General features: G+C 37.6%; 1 protein-coding gene and 1 pseudogene across 2 annotated transcripts in view; both read right to left on the bottom strand.

Moving 5' to 3' along the window:
- LOC138823626 (zinc finger SWIM domain-containing protein 5-like) overlaps nt 1-18,711 on the bottom strand; it is a 121,302-nt gene that overhangs the window by 99,429 nt on the left and 3,162 nt on the right. The window lies entirely within an intron of this gene.
- On the bottom strand, nt 10,927-11,659 carry LOC138823579 (large ribosomal subunit protein uL6-like; annotated as a pseudogene).

Below are 18,711 nucleotides of genomic sequence, written 5' to 3'. Positions count from 1 at the left end.
TCCTAAAGGGCACTGTCAAGAAAACGGAAACACAACTGATAAAGTGACAGAATTATTTCCAAACCATGTATCTGATAAAGGACTCATGTAGAATAAAGTTTTAGAAACTCTTATAGCTCAATAGAAAAAGGCAAATCACTCAATTTTAAAATGGACAAAAAAAGCTAAATATCTTCTTCAAATAAGATATAAAAGTGTTCAGAAGCTGGGCGCCTGTAATCACAACTACTCAGGAGGCTGAGATCTGAGGATTGTGGTTCAAAGCCAGCCCAGGCAGGAAAGCCCATGAGACTCTTATCTCCAATTAACCACCAGAAAACCAGAAGTGGCGTTGTGGCTCAAGTGGTAGAGTGCTTGCATTGAGCTGAAGAGCTCAGGGACAGTGCCCAAGCCCAGACTTCAAGCCCATAACCAAAAAAAAAAAAAAAAAAAACAAAACAAACAAACAAAAATTGTCCAGAAAACACATGAATAAATGCTCAAAATCACTACTCATCAGAAGAATGCAAAAAACAATCACAGTATCACTCCCCCATGTTGTAATATGAATAACAATCAGAAAGATAAATTGTTTTGGCAAGTTGAAGAAAAACCAAAACACTCATATATTGTTAGTGAAACTGTAAAATGGTCCAGCAATTCTGCCAAACAACTCCACTTACGGTTTTAAACTATACCTACCTTTTGATGGACATGAAAATATATATACATGTAAAAACTTATACAGTGGGCTGGGAAGGTGGCTTAGTGGTAGAGCGCTTGCCTTGCATGCATGAGGCCTTGGGTTCGATTCCTTAGCACAACATAAGCAGAAAAAAAAAAAAAGCCAGAAGTGGTACTATGGCTCAAGTGGTAGTACGCTAGCCTTGAGCTGAAGAGCTAAAGGACAGCGTCCAGGCCAAGAGTTCAGGCCCCATGACCGGACCCAAAAAAAAAAAAAAATACTTATACAGCAAGCTGGGTGCTGGTAGCTCATGCCTATAATCCTGGCTATGCAGGAGGCTGAGATCTGAAGATCATGATGTGAAGCCAGTCCAGGCAGAAAAGTCCATGAGACTCTTATCTCCAATAAACTTCTCAGAAAAAGCCAGAAGTGGCACTGTGGTTCAAGTGGTAGAGCACTGGCCTTGAGCACAAAGAAATTCAGGGATAGCACTTAGGTCCTGAGTTCAAGTTCCAGGACCAACCAAAAAACACAAAAAAAAAAAAACTTATACAGGAATGCTAACAGCAGCACTGTTCATAATAACCAAACAGAAAACTAAACATCAACAACAAATGAATGACAAACAAAACATATTATATCCATGTAATAGAATATGATTCACTAATAAAAAGGAATGAAAAGACAGTATCAATTGTTGATGCCTATAATCCTACCTACTCAAGAGGATAAGATCAAGAGGATCTAGGTTAGAAGCCAGCCCAGGCAGAAAAATCTGCAAGACCCCATCTCCAAAATGCCAGCCAAGAAAGCATAAGGCCCTGATTTAAACCTAGTGCAACCAAAAAAGGAAAAAGAATTAAGTATTGATACATGCTACAACATAGATGAACCTTGAAAATATGCTAACGTTAAAGATGCCAGTCACAAAGATAACACATTCTGATTCCATTTGTATGAAATGTCTAAAACAGGCAAATCCATAGAGACATAAAGCAGATTAGTGGTTGCTTAGGGCTACAGGGATAGGATACAGAATGATAAAGGGTACAGTTTCTTTCAAGGTGATGAAATGTTCTAAAACTGATTGTGAAGGTGGCTGCCCATATCTGTAAATATACTAAAAACTACTGAATTTTACACTTTAAATTGGTGAGTCGTGTAGTACATGAAGACTATCCCACTAAAGGTGTTGAATTAGGTGTAAAATCTGCTTTTAGAGCCCCTTGTTCCAAAATATAAAATCTCTTCAGGGCTACTCCTGTCATCAAGGCCTCATTAGGTGACCTGAGTTCAAAGCACAGAGAAGGGGCTGGGAAGGTGACTCAGTGGTAGACCGCTTGCCTTGCACACATGAGCCTCTGGGTTCAATTCCTCAGCACCACATAAGCAGAAAAAGCCAAAAGTGGCACTGTGGCTCAAGTGGTAGAGTGCTAGCCTTGAGCTGAAGAGCTGAGGGACAGCGCCCAGGCCCAGAGTTCAGGCCCACGACCGACAATAAACAAATAAGTAAGTAAGTAAATAAATAAATAAAAATTTTTTTATAAAAAAGCAGAGAGAAGAGAGCTTCCTTACCAAAATCCTCCAGCAATGCTAACTTCTCTTGATAACCCATTAGGTGATATATTTATCATTGAGCTATATCACTGCAGCAAAGTAAAATCTAACTCCTCAATAATCAATTCTAATCTCAAAATGAATAGGTACTAAGGAACAGGTACTAGAAAACCACTTGCTACTAAATTAAATTCTGAATCAAACTATACTAAAATATGAAAACATGGGAGTTTTGGTTGAATGACTTCTTTTGTTGCCAATAATTCTGGTGCTGTTTGCAAGGAACAATAGATGAATTGAAAATCTGCAATTAGTACTCCAATAATATATCAAAAAACTAATAATAAAATTAAGCCAGGTGCTGGGGCTCACACTTATAATTCTAGTTACTCAGGAGGCTGAGATCTGAGGATCACAGTTTAAAAGGAAAAGTCTGTGAGACTCTTAATTCCAATTAACCACCAGAAAACTGGAAGTGGCACTGTGGATCGAGTGGTAGAACAGTAGCTTTGAGCTAAAGAGCTGAGGGTCAGCACCCAGGCCCAGAGTTCAAGCCCTATGACCAACAAAAACGGGGGGAGGGGGACTGGGAAGGTGACTCAGTGGGAGAGTGCTTGCCTTGCATGCATGAGGCCCTGGGTTTGATTCCTTAGCACCATATAAACAGAAAAAGGCAGAAGTGGCACTGTGGTTCAAGTGGTAGAGTGCTAGCCTTGAGCTGAAGAGGTGAGGGGCAGCGCATAGGGCCCAGAGTTCAGGCCCCATGACAGACGAAAGAAAGAAAGAAAGAAAGAAAGAAAGAAAGAAAGAAAGAAAGAAAGAAAGAAAGAAAGAAAGAAAGAAAGAAAGAAAGAAAGAAAGAAAGAAAGAAAGAAAGGAAGGAAGGAAGGAAGGAAGGAAGGAAGGAAGGAAGGAAGGAAGGAAGGAAGGAAGGAAGGAAGGAAGAAAGATAGAAAGAAAGAAAGGAAAGAAAGGAAAGAAAGAAAGGAAAGAAAGAGAGGGGGAGGGAGGGAGGAAAGAGAGAGGGGGAGGGAGGGAAAGAGAGAAAGAGAAAGGAAAGAAGGAAGGAGGGAGGGAAGGAAGGAAGGAAGGAAAGAAGGAAGGAAGGAAGGAAATTAAAATTTATCTATATCTGATCTGTATAAACCTGTATTCGATCTTCAAAACCTATATAATAGGCTGGATTTTAGTATCACATAATGCAATACCTTAACAACAGAATGGTGTTTATAAAATTAAACAGATTCATCAACACAAAAAAAGAATAACCTCAGGGAGTAGGTGATATTTAGCATCACTGGACATTGCTTGGTATTCCTCTTTTATTAACAGTAATGAACAATAAAATGACTATGGCCTAAGAAATGACATGATAATGAAGCTCAGTCCTTAGTAAAGACATCTGTCCTTCCAGCTCAGGTAAACTACTCAGATAGCAGAGATTCTGTCCAAGAATCTACAGTTTAAACTGGAGAAAGCAGACAATATCAACTATGTTGGGAGATAAGATACAGTAGCTAAGGTTAAAAGTTGCCCACTACCCTTACTCTCTTATGCTTCCCTAGAAAATATACTAAAGAAATTCCTGGAAAATTTATTTCCTCATATAAAGTGAATTCACTGGATGAAGATGGAAGTGATTCTAAAAGTCATGGGGAATGCATTGCCCAGGTCCTTCCTTCAGGACCAGGACAATTGTTTTCTAACTTCCAGCTATGATGGCTGCTGGCAGCTCACAGCTTTGTCCTCCACTACAATCTACCTTCAACCAGCATATCACAGATTAAATTCTCTAAAGCAAACAAAATGAAGCTCAGGATGCAAGTACATATTAGGGACCTAGAAGATTTTTTTTTCTGGTCCTGGAGCTTGAACTTGGAGCCTGGGCACTGTCCTTGAGCCTCTCTGTGCAACTTGAGCCACAGTGCCACTTCCAGCTTTTTCTGTTTATGTGGTACGGGAATCAAACCAGGGCTTCATGTATGCTAGGCAAGCACACTACGGCTAGAAGATACTTCTCAAGGACTGAAAAAAAGAAGCCAAACTGCAATACAAGCCTGACAAAAGCTCAGTGAAGGGATGTTTGCCTTGCAAACACAAGGTCCTGAATTCCAACACCTCAAAAACCAAAATCCTCAGCCAACTAGTTGTGACTCTCTGAAGCCTGTCAAAGAAATCCAAGTTAGACGGATATACCTACATAAAATTAAGACTTTTAAATCTCATCCTTCTTAGCTATATGTAAGAAGAACTGGAAGAGTATAGCCACAGGTGAAACATCTCTGCAGCCATGCACCAGACAGGTCCTGAACCAGCAGATGGATAAAAACAGCCTCATGAAAGCACTTCCGAAAGCTATGCAGCAAGGAGTTCTTTAAAGAGGAACTATGGAATTCATCTCTACCACATAAAGGAAAGTGCACCACTAAAGGTTACACTCAGTCCAAATCTATTCCAAACCTACTGAGGTGCCAGGTCCAAAGCTCCCATAGAATTGACCAAAGCCTCTTACAACCCCATCAATTCAATCTCTCTGACTCCTAATCTTGCTTCTCTCACTTCCTTTTAAGTGTTCATCATCCTGAAAGCACTTTCCAATGTACCTTCTGCAAGCAAATTTCCATGCCCATGTTTAATTCTCAGGGAATTCAACCTCAAATATCTGATTCTATAGAAAGATTCAATAAAGAAGTGGCTATGACCTATTCTGTTTAGTAACCTCATAGGACATTACTTTATTTTACCTAACACAAATAGTAAAGCTCAGCAGTCTGTGGCATAATACCAACCCACCTTTCTGTTGAAACAACAAAAACAAAAAAGCAATTTGTACAGCATTATTTGGCTAATTGGTAGAATAGGATGAATATGTCAAAGATTCTGAAACTGAGATACTTAATGAATAGAGGTAGCAAATAGTAGAGCTGTGTTAATCCTTAAGAAAACTATTTTACTCATAACCTAAAAATAGAATTAAGAAGGTTAATGGATCATTTTTATCAAATACATACATACAAAGAGAGAGAGAGACTCAAAGATGACAGGAATTAATTAGATTAATAAAGCAGATTCTCTTACATAAACCATTGCTTCCTCAGTTTATTTGGAGCAGGGACCCTCTTGAGTATCAAATCAAAGTAGGCACTGTCTTCTATGAAAAAAGTCTACATGATTTGTAAAATCTAAAAATAATTTCAGGAGTTTTAAGGATCCCTTAAGAACCTTTATAGACCTGAAATTAAGAACCCTTGACCAAAAAGTAGGCATGGTAGTGCACATCTATAATCCCCACTATTTGGGAAGCAGAGGCAGGAGGATTATGAAGTAAAATTAGCAAGACCTTCTCTTGAAATGAAATACAAGAACAAAAGAGCTAGGGGCATGACTGAAGTGGTTGAGCACTTGCCTAGTATGGTCAAGACACTGAGTTCAATCCCAAGTATTGGGAAAAACAAACAAATCTGCCCTAATCAGGTTTAAAGGTAAGACGACATCACTGTATTCTAAATTAAGCCAAGTTAAGTTAAAAGGAAAAAGATGACAAACAAAAAATGCAGCCAAATAAGCCATAATTATACATGGAATATGTGAATAAATTATCATAATGAAACAATTTAAACAATACACAATAAACTAAATCCCCTCTGGGTCACCACCCATTCTCATATTTCTTCACAGAGATTTTCAGTTTGATGCAAATCTTTTCAATATTATGAAAAAATATATGTAGCTATTAAATTTACAAAGTTTTGCACAAGTGTATTAAGAATTAGCATTTAAAATAACAAAGATGGGGCTGGGAAGGTGGCTCAGTGGTAGAGTGCTTCCCTTGAACTGAAGAGCTGAAGGACAGCGCCCAGGCCCAGAGTTCAAGCCCCACAACTGGACCCAAAAAAAAAAAAAAGTTATAAATAAATGAACTAACAATCTCAACTTATTTCTACAAAGACTTCTTTAAAATCCTTTGGGGGTTGTTGATGGTAATGGTGGTTTTTATTTTTGCTTTGGGTTTTGTGTGTGTGTGTGAGAATACCGTATAGAGGGGTTACAATTACATGGGCAAGATAATGAGTACATTTCTTATCAAACATTGTTGCCTTCTCCTTTTTTTTTTTTTCTTTAGGGGAGGATAAAGGGGAGGCAGAGAAAGGGAGGTTGAACAAATGTAATTATGCTATTCAGTAAACACTATGTGGAAAATGACTTATGTAATTTGTGGACAGGGATGGGATGGGAAACTGGGGAAAAACAAAGGAAGAGGTGGCACTGAACAAACAAAGAAATGTACTCTTTATCCAACTTATGAAATGGTAACCCATTTGTGCAACACCTTAATAATAAAAATAAATTTATTTTTCAAAATAACCAACACATACAAAAATCCATTGGGAGGGATGCTAGATATGTAGCTCAGTGGTATACTGCTTGCCTAGCATGCAAGAGGCCCAAGCACAGCAAAAAGAAAGTCCATTATGAATCTATTAAGTACAGTGCTGAATATCTTTTAGGATGCAATCTTGTCCTACAAGAACTTACCATCTGTAAGGAAAAGTAATACTTGTAACAATTATAACACAAGATGAACACAGAAAGTGTTTCTATCACCACTAAAATATATGCTCCATAAAAAAAAAAAAAACACTTTTGTTCATTGCCATATCTCCAGTAGACACATCAGAACCTGCCTACAATATTGGTTCTTGATAAATACTCACTGAATAATGCATACGACTAAAGTGGAAGGAATTTTTAATTGCAACTAAGTAGGTAAGAAAATGGATAGAATTTTAAGAGGCAGGAAAGGAGAAAATAAAGAAAATATTCACAGTATTCCTACCATGTCCAAGAAATTATGAGCCATCTTTATACATACCTCTCATTTAACTATCATGTCAACATTCGGACAAGGTATTGCTGTCCCCATTTTACAGACAAGGAAACTGAGGCAGAGAGATTAAGTAACCTGTCCAACATTACACAGCTAGAAAATGATAGAATTAGAATTTAAAGCCATGTCTCCAAACATAATGCTTAGGAATTTATATTTCATTCCCTATAAAGCAGATCTTTGTTTTTCTTTCCTTTTTGGAACATTTGTTTCCTAATAATTTCTTTATTACAATATAATTAATATATCATGGATTCATCATCTCCAAGTAGTATTTTGTATTTTTATAGACTTGTGCAACCATTGCCATTATCCAATTTTAGAACATTTTTATCACCCCAGAGGAAACCTGATATCCAGCAACAATCATTTTTCCCATCCCTAACTGTTAATAATCTATTCTGGACATTTCATATAAATGGAATCATGTAATATGTAGTTTTCATGTTTATTGTAGTAAAATATATAAGTACTTGCTATTTTTAGTGCATGATTCAGTAGTATTGAGTATATTTACACACTGTTGTTCGACCATCAACACTATCCATTTCCAGAACTTTTACCATCCCATGCTAAACCTTTTTAACCATTAAACGTAACTCTTTTCCTCTTTTCCTTTAGCTTCTAACAACTACTATTCTACTTTCTATCCTTGTGAATTTGCCTATTCTAGATGCCTTATCTAAGTGGACTCAGAATACTTGTTCTTTTGTGATGGGCTTATTTCATTGAAGACTATTTCATAATGACATATCATAATGTCTTCAAAGTTTAACCCTGTTAAAGTACCTCTCAGGATTTCATTCTTTTTAAAGGATAAATGTTATTTTACTGTGTGTATATATCATATTTTGTTGATCCATTCATCTACTGATGGACATGTAAGTTCTAGCTTTTGGCTATTGTGAATAATATGGTGCTCAACTCTTCCTTTCAATTCTTTCAGGTTATATACACTCAAGTACAAATCTAGAATCATATGGCTATTCTTTTTAATTTTTTTGTTGTCAGTTGTGGGGCTTGAATTCTAGGCCTGGGAGCTGTCCCTCAGCTCTTCACCTCAAGGCTATCACTCTATACTACTTGAGCCACAGTGCTACTTCTGGCTTTTTCTGCTTATATGGAGCTGAGGAATCAAACCCAGGGCCTCATGCATGCAAGGCAAGCACTCTATCACCAAGCCACCTTCCCAGCCATTTCTTTTTAGTTGTTTTTTTTTGGTTTTTTTTTTTGGGGGGGGGGGGGTCCGGTCGTGGGGCCTAAACTCTGGGCCTGGGCGCTGTCCCTCAGCTCTTCAGCTCAAGGCTAGTGCTCTACCACTTGAGCCACAGCGCCACTTCCGGCTTTTTCTTTTTGCTTATGTGGTGCTAAGGAATCGAACCCAGGGCCTCAGGCATGCAAGGCAAGTGCCCTACCACTGAGCCACCTTCCCAGCCCCTCTTTTTAGTTTTTTAAGGAATCATTATACCTGGGGGGTTTTTTTTTGTTTTGTTTTGTTTTGTTTTTTGTTTTTTGTTTTTGTCAGTTGTGTGGTTTGAACTCAGAGTGGGAGCTATCCCTGTGCTTTTTACTCAAGGCTAGTCCTCTACCACTTTGAGCCACAGTACCACTTCCAGTTTTCTAGTAGTTAATTGTAGATAAGAGTCTGACATACTTTCCTGCCCAAGCTGGGATCCTCAGATCTCAGCCTCCAGAGTGGCTAGGATTACATCAGTACCCGGTTACTATTCCATTTTCCATAGCATCCATACACCATCTTTTACTCCAAAGGGTTCCAATTCCCCACATTCTTGTCAATGTTTATTATTTTCTGGCTAGAGAACCATTATGTAGGGAAGCATTTTTTTTTTTACTACTAGTGACACCAATGCTATGTTGGCAATGATTGCCAGGAATATCAGTTTATCAAATGTTCATAGATTTAAGCAAAATAAGAACAGTCTAAGCAGGGCACTGGTAGCTCACATCTGTAATCCTGGCTACTCAGGAGGCTGAGATCTGAGGATCATGGTTTGAAGCCAGCCCTGGCAGGAAAGCCTATAAAATCCTTATTTCCAATTAACTACCAGAAAAGCAGAAGTGGTACTGAGGCTGAAAATGGTAGAGCGGTAGCCTTGAGTGAAAAAGCTCAGGAACAGCACCCAGACTCTGAGTTCAAGACAAAAAAATAAAAAAGACTGGCTTTTCCTGGATTTACTAATGCTATATACAGGCTTTCAGTCAATAAAACCATGCATGAATAGGGAAAGTGTAATTGTCACCAAGCCTTTCAACAAAACAATGTATCTGCTTCCTGAGTACAAAATAATGAATGAATGGACAAAAGCTATTTGCTATTTCAGTCATTAGTTCCATCATATATCTGTACCTAAAAGAAGCAATAATTTTTATTTAAAAAAGGATTTTCTAAAGATAACAAACCTATTGTAAAGACAGAAATATGTAGTTTGTTTTGAGAAAAAATAGTATTTGACAATATCTGTCTTTCTGTTTATTAATATAATTCCTTTGAATTAATCATTTACTACAGTATTAGAGGACATAAGGAAATGCATGAAAGATCAAACTCATAACAGTCAACAGTGTTCTCAATATTGCATATTAGATATAATTTTTAAAATTTCTTATAACTGGAATTATATTAAAATAGGGCAATTTATATCCAGTTGTTCCCATTCCTCTAGTTAATTACTTCCTACTCCCTGCCTTATTATAAAATATGGCATTAAATGATATTTTTATGTCTCCTATATTAAATTATAATAAAGAAATTAAGTTCTATATTTATAGAACATTAAAAATATTAACTTTTATAAATGAATGAACAAGCATGAGGAAAATTATAACTTGGCATTGCATTAATACAAGTGTCTTTTGATGACAGTGACAATGGCAAACAATTTATATAGTTGGAAATAAGACTTTCCAAAATACAGGGAGAAATATTCTTTATGTGGTAAGAGAATAATTCTCTTTGAAATCCATTAGTACACTGAAAGACAGATGAAACTGAATAGAGAATAAGAGAAAGTTGACATAATCCATTGTATTTATGCTGTAAAAACTACAAATTGTTTTCATTTTAAGCAATAAATTCAGAAAAAGTAATAAAACTACTGAAGGTAACCATTTTTTGAGAGTAGTACTTCTAAACATTGGCTGAATATAAACTAACTGGGAACTTTTTTTAATGCTGAAATTTGGTCCTTATTCTCAACAGATTCTAGCTGAAGTATCAAGGAGTAAGTTCTGGTACTGTCAGTTTAAAAAAAAATCTACAGTTAATTTTTTTGAAGGGGTGCTAGTCATGGAGCTTTAACTCAGGGCCTGGGTGCTATTTCTGAGCTTTTTTGATCAAGACTAGCACTCTACCACTGAAAAATAATGGGCTTTCCTGCCTGAACTGGCTTTAAACCAAGATCCTTAAATCTCAGCCTTCTGTATAGCTAGTATTATAGGCCTGAGCCCAACTTCCTACAGGTGATTTTAATGTGAATCCAAGATTGGAACTCAAAATACCTTTTTCTCTTCCTAACCCAATAGAGGTGTTTTGTTGCATAATTAAACTACTGCAGATAGGTTTTATAATCTGGCAACTTGTCTCTTCAGCTGGACAGCACTTAGATCTTTTTCCTCATCCTGCTGATCCATCCGTTTTTCAGAAACATAGATACCATCCCCAAATTTTCTGTGTGTGTGTGTGTGTGTGTGTACGCGCGTGCGCGCACGCATGCACGCGTGCGTTCTGGGGACTGTGAACCTTAGGCCTCACCATATATGGTAGAGTAAGTGCTCAACACCACTGTGCTCTACACATCCAATACTGCTATTCTTGTTTTTAAACTGTTGAGGTTTGCCAAATCAAAGCAGCTGCATTTGAAATAGATTCAATGTTGTTTCCTTCAAGGATTCTAAGTCATCCTTCTGGGCTTGAGATACTGAACAAGCAATAATTGGTCCCATGCAAACCCTTCAGATACATTTTTTACTCAAGAAATTTAGGATTTCAACAAGAGATTAATTTTCCTGAATAACGACCTTGATGGGGAAGTGAGTACACATAGACCTCATCCTGTAACAGAAACCCTGTGTTCTGTACACGACTACAGATAACATGAACAGTAGCCACTACCTCTGTTTCTCAACCATTTATTAATCAAAGCCTCTTATTTTTCTTTCCAAGGATACTGACAGTGATTTGACTGATGTCCCTCCGCGGAGTTCCTCTGGGGCCCTTCCAGATAACATTAAGTCCCTTCTGAGAGAAGTCAACGATTTCTGGAATGCCAACAGTCTGATTGCTGACAACAGACTTCAGTCTCACAAACAGATGTGACACAAAGATTCACAATTCTTTCATGTTTTTTCAGTACTGGGGTTTGACCTCAGGGCCTCACCCTGGTAAGGCAGGCTCTGTATAACATTAGCCTTACTTCCAGCAACTTTTAGCATTGGCTATTTTCAAAGTAGGGTCTTGCTTTTTACATCCAGGCTGGCCTGGGCTACAATCCTACTTGGTGCTTCACCATGTAATTGTGGGTGACAGGCATGGACCTCTGCACTCATTGTGCTTCCCATGAAGCTGAGATAACAAGTGCAAGCTACCTTGCCCAGCCATTGATTAAGATGGAGTCTCTTACACAACTTTTTGCCTGGGCTAGCCTCAGACCTCAGTCTCCAGCTCTCCATCTTCTAAGTAGCTAGGATTACAAAACTGAGCTTCTACTGGGGTATAATTTACACACAACAAAATTTACCAATCTTTTTTTGGGGTTTTGGTGGCAATCCTAGGGCTTGAACCCTGTGCCCGGGCCCTATCCCTGAGCTTTTGTGCTTCAGGCTAGCACTCTACCACTTAAGGCACCCCTCTACTGTCTGCTTTTCCAGAGTTAATTGGAGATCAGAGTTTCATAGACTTTCCTAACCATGCTGGTTTTGAACTGCAATCCTCAGATTTCAGCCTCCTGAGTAGCAAGGATTACAGTTGTAAGCCACGGGCACCTGGCTAAAATTTACCAATCTTAAGCATTCAGCTGGTAAGTTCTGGCAAGTGGATACAATTTTATGACCACCAAATTGTGACATAGAACATTTCATCACACACACACACACACACACACACACACACACACACATACACACACACACACAGCCCCCAAGCTTCCTCACTCTCATTTCCCTTCTTCCCTAGAACCATGATCTATGTTCCAATAGCTTTGGACTTTCTAAAAATTCACATACATGGAATTAAGTTGTATATAGTCTTTTGTGTCTGGTTTATTTAGCATAATCCTTTTGAGATCCATGCACATTGGTATTAGCTTAATTGCTGAAAAATTATTCTACTGTATGAATAAAAAACAATGTATTCATTCACTTGATAAGCATTTTGATTGTTTGCAGTTCAAAGCTATTATGAATAAAGCTGCTATGAATATTCCAGTTTTCAGATGAACTATGTTTTCCTTACTCGCAGGTAAATACTTAGGGGTAGAATTGCTAAATCTCATTGTTTTCTTATAAAATTAACTTAAGAAATTATTTTCCAAAGTAGCCATACCATTTTTATCCACACCAAAAATTTATGAAAATTCCAATTTCTCTACTTCTTTGTCAGCACTTTGTACTGTCAGTCTTTTTATTTGTAACCAACCTAGTATGTGTATAACATAGGTTATTTCCTTGGGTTTTAATCTGCACTTGTCTAAGGATTAAATGATAAGTGTACTGACACCTGTCTTTTGAACAAGAAAAACACTAAATAGAAGGAAATTTCACTTTTCCCTTTTTTTTAGAAGTTAACACTGTTCCTCTATATGACTAATGTAAGCTAATAAAAAATAAACTAAAAACAAGAAGTTAACATCATTATACTATCCTGAATACTATACGTATAAATTCATTACAAAGAGGGGGGGAAAGCCATTGACAAAAACAAAAACAGAAATATTTATTTTATTTATATTTTTTGTCAGTCATGGGGCTTCAACTCTGGGCCTGGGCCCTGTCCCTCAGTTCTTCAGCTCAAGGCAAGCACTCTACCACTTGAGCCACAGCGCCACTTCCAGTTTTCTGGTGGTTTATTGGAGCTCATGGACTTCCCTGCCCGGGCTGGCTTTGAACTTCAATCTTCAGATCTCAGCCTCCTGAATTGCAAGGATTACAGGTGTGAGCCACAGGCACCCAGCAAAAACAGAATTTTTCAAAAACAAGTTTTAGAGATTCAGAATCATGTTCTTGCCTACAGAAAGCTTCTTGCCTACAGAAAGATGGCAATATAATGTAGTACTCAAGAGTTTAGGTTTGATGAAAAATCTAAAGAAGAAGTCTAAAGAAAAAAAAAGACTATTTTAGAAACAAAGGTGATCAATTCTACAAATAAAAGTGATCAATTATTTTCTGGGCTTTATACAAATGCCTAAATTTTAATTCAATAAATAATCAAGCCAGGTGCCAGTGACTCATGCCTATAAATCTAGCTACACAGTAGGCTGAGATCTGAGGATCACAGTTTGAAGCCAGCCCCATGGCAAGAAAGTCTGTGGGACTCCTATCTCCAAATAACCAGCAAAAAGCTGAAAGTAGAGATGTGGCTCACGTGATAGAGTGCTAGCCTTGAGCAAAAAAAGCTTAGGGACAGCACCCAGGCTCTTAGTTCAAGTCCCAGGTCTTGTATATACACACATACACACACACAAATCAAGAGCCAGTTAATAGCAAGCACTGAGGGTATTTTTCTTTTATTTATGTAATTGTTTTAAAAATCAGAAACGTCCAGAGATTAGGTCATAAAATGCCAGTATTTTTTCCAAGCTTCAGTCACATAAAAATCAAGAGACATGACCAAACTATATAAATTTTAAAAGGCATGAGAACATTTACTGATTTATTCAATAAATACTTACTAGCCAGGCACCAGTGGCTCATGCCTATAATCCTAGCTACTCAGGAGGCTGAGATCTGAGGATCTCGGTCCAAAGCCAGCCTAGGCAGGAAAGGCCATGAAACTCTTACCTCCAGTAAACCACCAGAAAATTGGAAGTGGTGCTGTGGCTCAAGTGGTAGAGTGCTAGCCTTGAGCTGAAGACCTGAGGGACAGCACCCAGGCCCAAAATTCAAGCCCCATGACCAACAAAAACTAACTAAATAAATATTTACTGAAAACCATTTAGGGTAAATCACATTAACCATTCTAAGGGTTTGATTCCTTAGTATAACATAAACAGAAAAAGCCAGAAATGGTGCTGTGGCTCAAGTGGTAGAGTGCTAGCCTTGAACACAGACAGGCTCAGGGATAGAGCCCAGGCCCTGAGTTCATATCCCAGGACTGGCCAAAAAAAAAAGTATCAGAATAATTAGTATATGATCAGATAATACTAAAGCTAGTATTAAAATGATTGTGACTTCCTTAGTATACTAGCTAAATGTGCCCAATACATATCCTGCCTATTTCAGAAATGACTATTTAAATAAATTACAAGGTAGAGAACTCATATAAAAGTAATCTGAAATTAATTATTTTCCACTTTTTTTTTCTTTTTTTTAGTGCTGGGATCAAATTCAGGACCATGCAAATGGCAGGCAAGTCCTCTACCACTGAGCTATATTCATAATCCTGAACAGAATAATCTATTTCTAATATCAAATACTATTGTGTATAGTTCTACATTTAACACATGTATATAGTCATATAATACCATGATAATATACTGACAATATTTTGACTTTTTACAGCCATTGTTGAAACAAGAAAAATGAATTGTTTCATATAGGCATAAATAAATTTCCAATCTCTTTACTTTAAAATTCATAATACATGGGGCTGGGAAGGTGGCTCAGTAGTAGAGCGCTTGCCTTGCATGCCTGAGGCCCTGGGTTCGATTCCTCAGCACCACATAAGCAAAAAGAAAAAAGCCGGAAGTGGCGCTGTGGCTCAAGTGGTAGAGTGCTAGCCTTGAGCTGAAGAGCTAGGGACAGCGCACAGGCCCAGAGTTCAGGCCCCACCAACTGGACCCAAAAAAATAAAATAAAATAAAATAAAATTCATAATACACATACTTCAATAATACTAGATTTTTTAACTCTTTTTCTTATGGTACTGAGGATCAAACCTGGGGCTTTGTGCTCTACCATGAAGCCCCAGTTCCCAAAATCCTAAAGTATACGTAATTTTCAACACCCAAAACTGGAATACAGTTTAAACAATTGTGGAGATGTTACGAACCTCCACTCCCACATATAACTGATATAAGCCAATAAATTAATTTAACTTTTATTGACTTATATCAGATATTTCCCCAAATGTAATAAAAACAAATATAAAAGTCAAAACTGGGGCTACAGGTATAATTCAGATCAACATCGAATCACCTGCACTACATATACAAACACATACATATGTACAGACACAAAATCAACATCAGTTGTACTGACTACTGATACATTTCATAAAAGTTATACTGGGAATGTGGCTCAGTGGTAGAGTGCTTGCCTTGCATGCATGAAGCCCTCGGTTCAATTCCTCAGTACCACATAAACAGAAAAAGCCAGAAGTAGCACTGTGGCTCAAGTGGTAGAGTGCTAGCTTTGAGCAAAAGAAGCTCAAGGACAGTGCCCAAGCCCTGAGTTCAAAGCCACAAGATTGGCCAAAAAAAGTTATACTATAGAAAAAGAGTTCAGAGACATGTTTTTTATTATATACAACTGCAGATAATTATGAACTTATTACTTGATATTTAAGTTATAGATGAATTACTGAAGTGGACCTCTTTTGTCTGTAACTGTTACTTTGTAATTGTACCTCATCCACATTAGGTAATACTTAGTACTACAGCTCTAGCCTGGAAGATTATCAAAGGACAAATTATGTGCTTATTTGAAAATATTTAGGCTACAAATATAGGAATTTGTTGAAATCACCTATTAGAATCTACTTAAAATTTCTGGATATTCACATAATCAAATTATAATAGATACAGAAGGCTCCTTCATAATGACTCAACTTTTAAAATCCAAATAAAAAATTTTCAGTGTTTATGAGAAAAAAACTATTAATACTTCTTTTCTTTTAATCCATTCTGATTTCTTGAGAAGGTATGAATCTCCTTTGATTTTTTCAAACACAGAGACATTAATTTAGAATATGATAGCAAAAAAGGTCAAAATCTTAAAACTATTAATATATTATAGTTGTTTCATTCTTAGGATATCTACAGACTATGGAATAAATGTTTTCCAAGGTTTATAGTACTGATATTTCCATGGTTCTATTTATTTTTTGTCAGTTGTGGGCTTGAACTCTGGGCCTGGGCACTGTCCCTGAACTCTTCAGCTCAAGGCTAGCACTCTACCACTTGAGCCACAGCACCACTTTCAACTTTTTCTGTTTATGTGGTGCTGAGGAACTGAACCCAGGGCCTCATGCACATGAGGCACTACCACTGAGCCAACTTCCCAGCCCTCCATGGTTCTAAAACATATTAAAAATATGGCTGTGGTCAAGTGCCAGTGGCTTAAACCTGTAATCCTAGCTACTCAAGAGGCTGAGATCTGAGGATCAAGGATCAAAGCCAGACCAGGCTAGAGAGTCCATAAAACTGTTATCTCAAATTAACCACCAAAAAGCCCAAAGAGGAGCTGTGACTCAAGTGGTAGACTGCTCTAGACTTGAGCAAAAAAGCACAAGGACAGTGCCCAGGCACTGAGGTCAAGCCCCAGGACCAACACACACACACACACACACACACACACACACACACACACACACACACACACACACACACACACACACACACACACACACACACACACACACACACACACACACACACACACACACACACACACACACACACACCCCAAATGTGGTTGTGAAAAACACTCCATTGCCTTTATGAGAGCAAATGATCAGACTGCAAATCTATTGACACAATTTCAAACTTACAGATATCCATGAAAAACTAATTTGCATTTCCCCTTTTTAAAAGGAGCAGTATTTCTGATTCAGTACTGTTATGTTAAAAAAAAATGTCCTGGTGCCAGTGGCTCATGTCTGTAATCCTAGCTACTACGGAGCTGAGATCTGAGGATCTGGGTCAAAGCCAGCCCAGGCAGGAAAGGTCATGAGACTCTTATCTCCAATTAACCACCAGAAAACCAGAAGTGACACTTTGGCTCAAGTGATAGAGTCTCACCTTGAGCTTGAAGACCTGAGGGACAGTGCCAAGGCCCAGAGTTCAAGCCCCAAGAATGACAAAGAAAAAAAAAGTGTATCCTTTGAGGACAACAAACCTATAATTCTCCCCTTTTTGGACATCAAGGTAAATAAAATTTTTTATTCTGATCCAAAAATGTGTTATTTTCTACAAAGTACCTGAATCCTACTGGTTCAATATGGAAGTAACCAGAAATTTCAGAATTTAACTAACACATGGAATTAGGAGTTTTAGAATTTAACCTATATATGGAAAGCAATTAGGTGTTATAGAACCTACATACTCTTTATAGATGTTTCTTTTTTTTTTTTGTCCAAGACCAGGACTCAAACTTGGTACCCAACATTTTTGCTCATTGACAGCACTGTACCAACTGAGCCATGGCTCCAACCTCTTAGGGGTGTGCTTTTTAAAGAAAGTTAAATTTCTTTATGAGTCTTTTCTTTAGAAGAGTTATTTGGTCAGGCACTAGTGGCTCATGCCTATAATCCTAGTTAGTTGGGAGGCTGAGAGCTGAGGTTCATGGTTTAAAGGTTTCCAGGCAGGAAAGTCAATGAGACTGTATCTCTAATTAATCACCAAAAAAACCAGAATTAGAGTTGTGGCTCAAAGTGGTAAAACACCAGCCTTGAATGAAAAAGCTAAGGGATAATGCCCAGACCCCAAGTCCAAGTCCCACTATTAACAAATAAATAAATACTTAAATAAATAAATGGATATCATAAAAATGCCAGGTATTTCTTTCCTTTCTACCTTTATCAGCCTCCTACTCCTGAGGTTGCAAGATGGTGGAAAAGAAATATGTGAAATTCTTAATTAGCTCCACTCAGTAATTAAGCTCAACTTGAAGGTTGTAACTCAAAGAACTGTTACTATTTTGCTACATACAAATCTCTTCCTCACTAATCTGGACAATACTTTCAAAAAATCTATCATATAGATTGTTATGCCAAATTTTAAGGTTAGGAGGTGAGACAAGTCTCTAATTTTATAAAGTAATTTATTCCAAAAAACAGAACTCAGTATGATACAGAATGTGATATCCTTCTTTTCTATCTCCACTAGAATAAATTTAGGACAGAAATGCAAAAATTACATAGTTCATGATTCCCAAACAATATTTTCTAAAAGGGGTTAATTCATTGTATCTTCTTCCATGAAACCCTAAACGAGTCAAAAAATATTTTGTTTTGTTGTGGGGCTTGAAATCTGGACCTGGGTGCTATCCTTCAGCTCTTTAGCATAAAGCAAGCACTTCACCACTTGAGCCACAGCACCGCTTCCAGTTTTCTGGTGGTTAATTGGAAATAGAGTCTCATAGGGACTTTCCTGCCTGGGCTGGCTTTGAACCATGATCCTCAGATCTCAGCCTCCTGAGTAGCTAGGAT

This window comes from Dipodomys merriami, unplaced genomic scaffold (genome assembly GCF_024711535.1).
Source record: "Dipodomys merriami isolate MVZ:Mamm:240054 unplaced genomic scaffold, mDipMer1.0.p SCAF_121, whole genome shotgun sequence".
NCBI classification, from domain to species: Eukaryota; Metazoa; Chordata; class Mammalia; order Rodentia; family Heteromyidae; genus Dipodomys; species Dipodomys merriami.
This window is presented reverse-complemented; position numbering and strand designations above follow the sequence as displayed.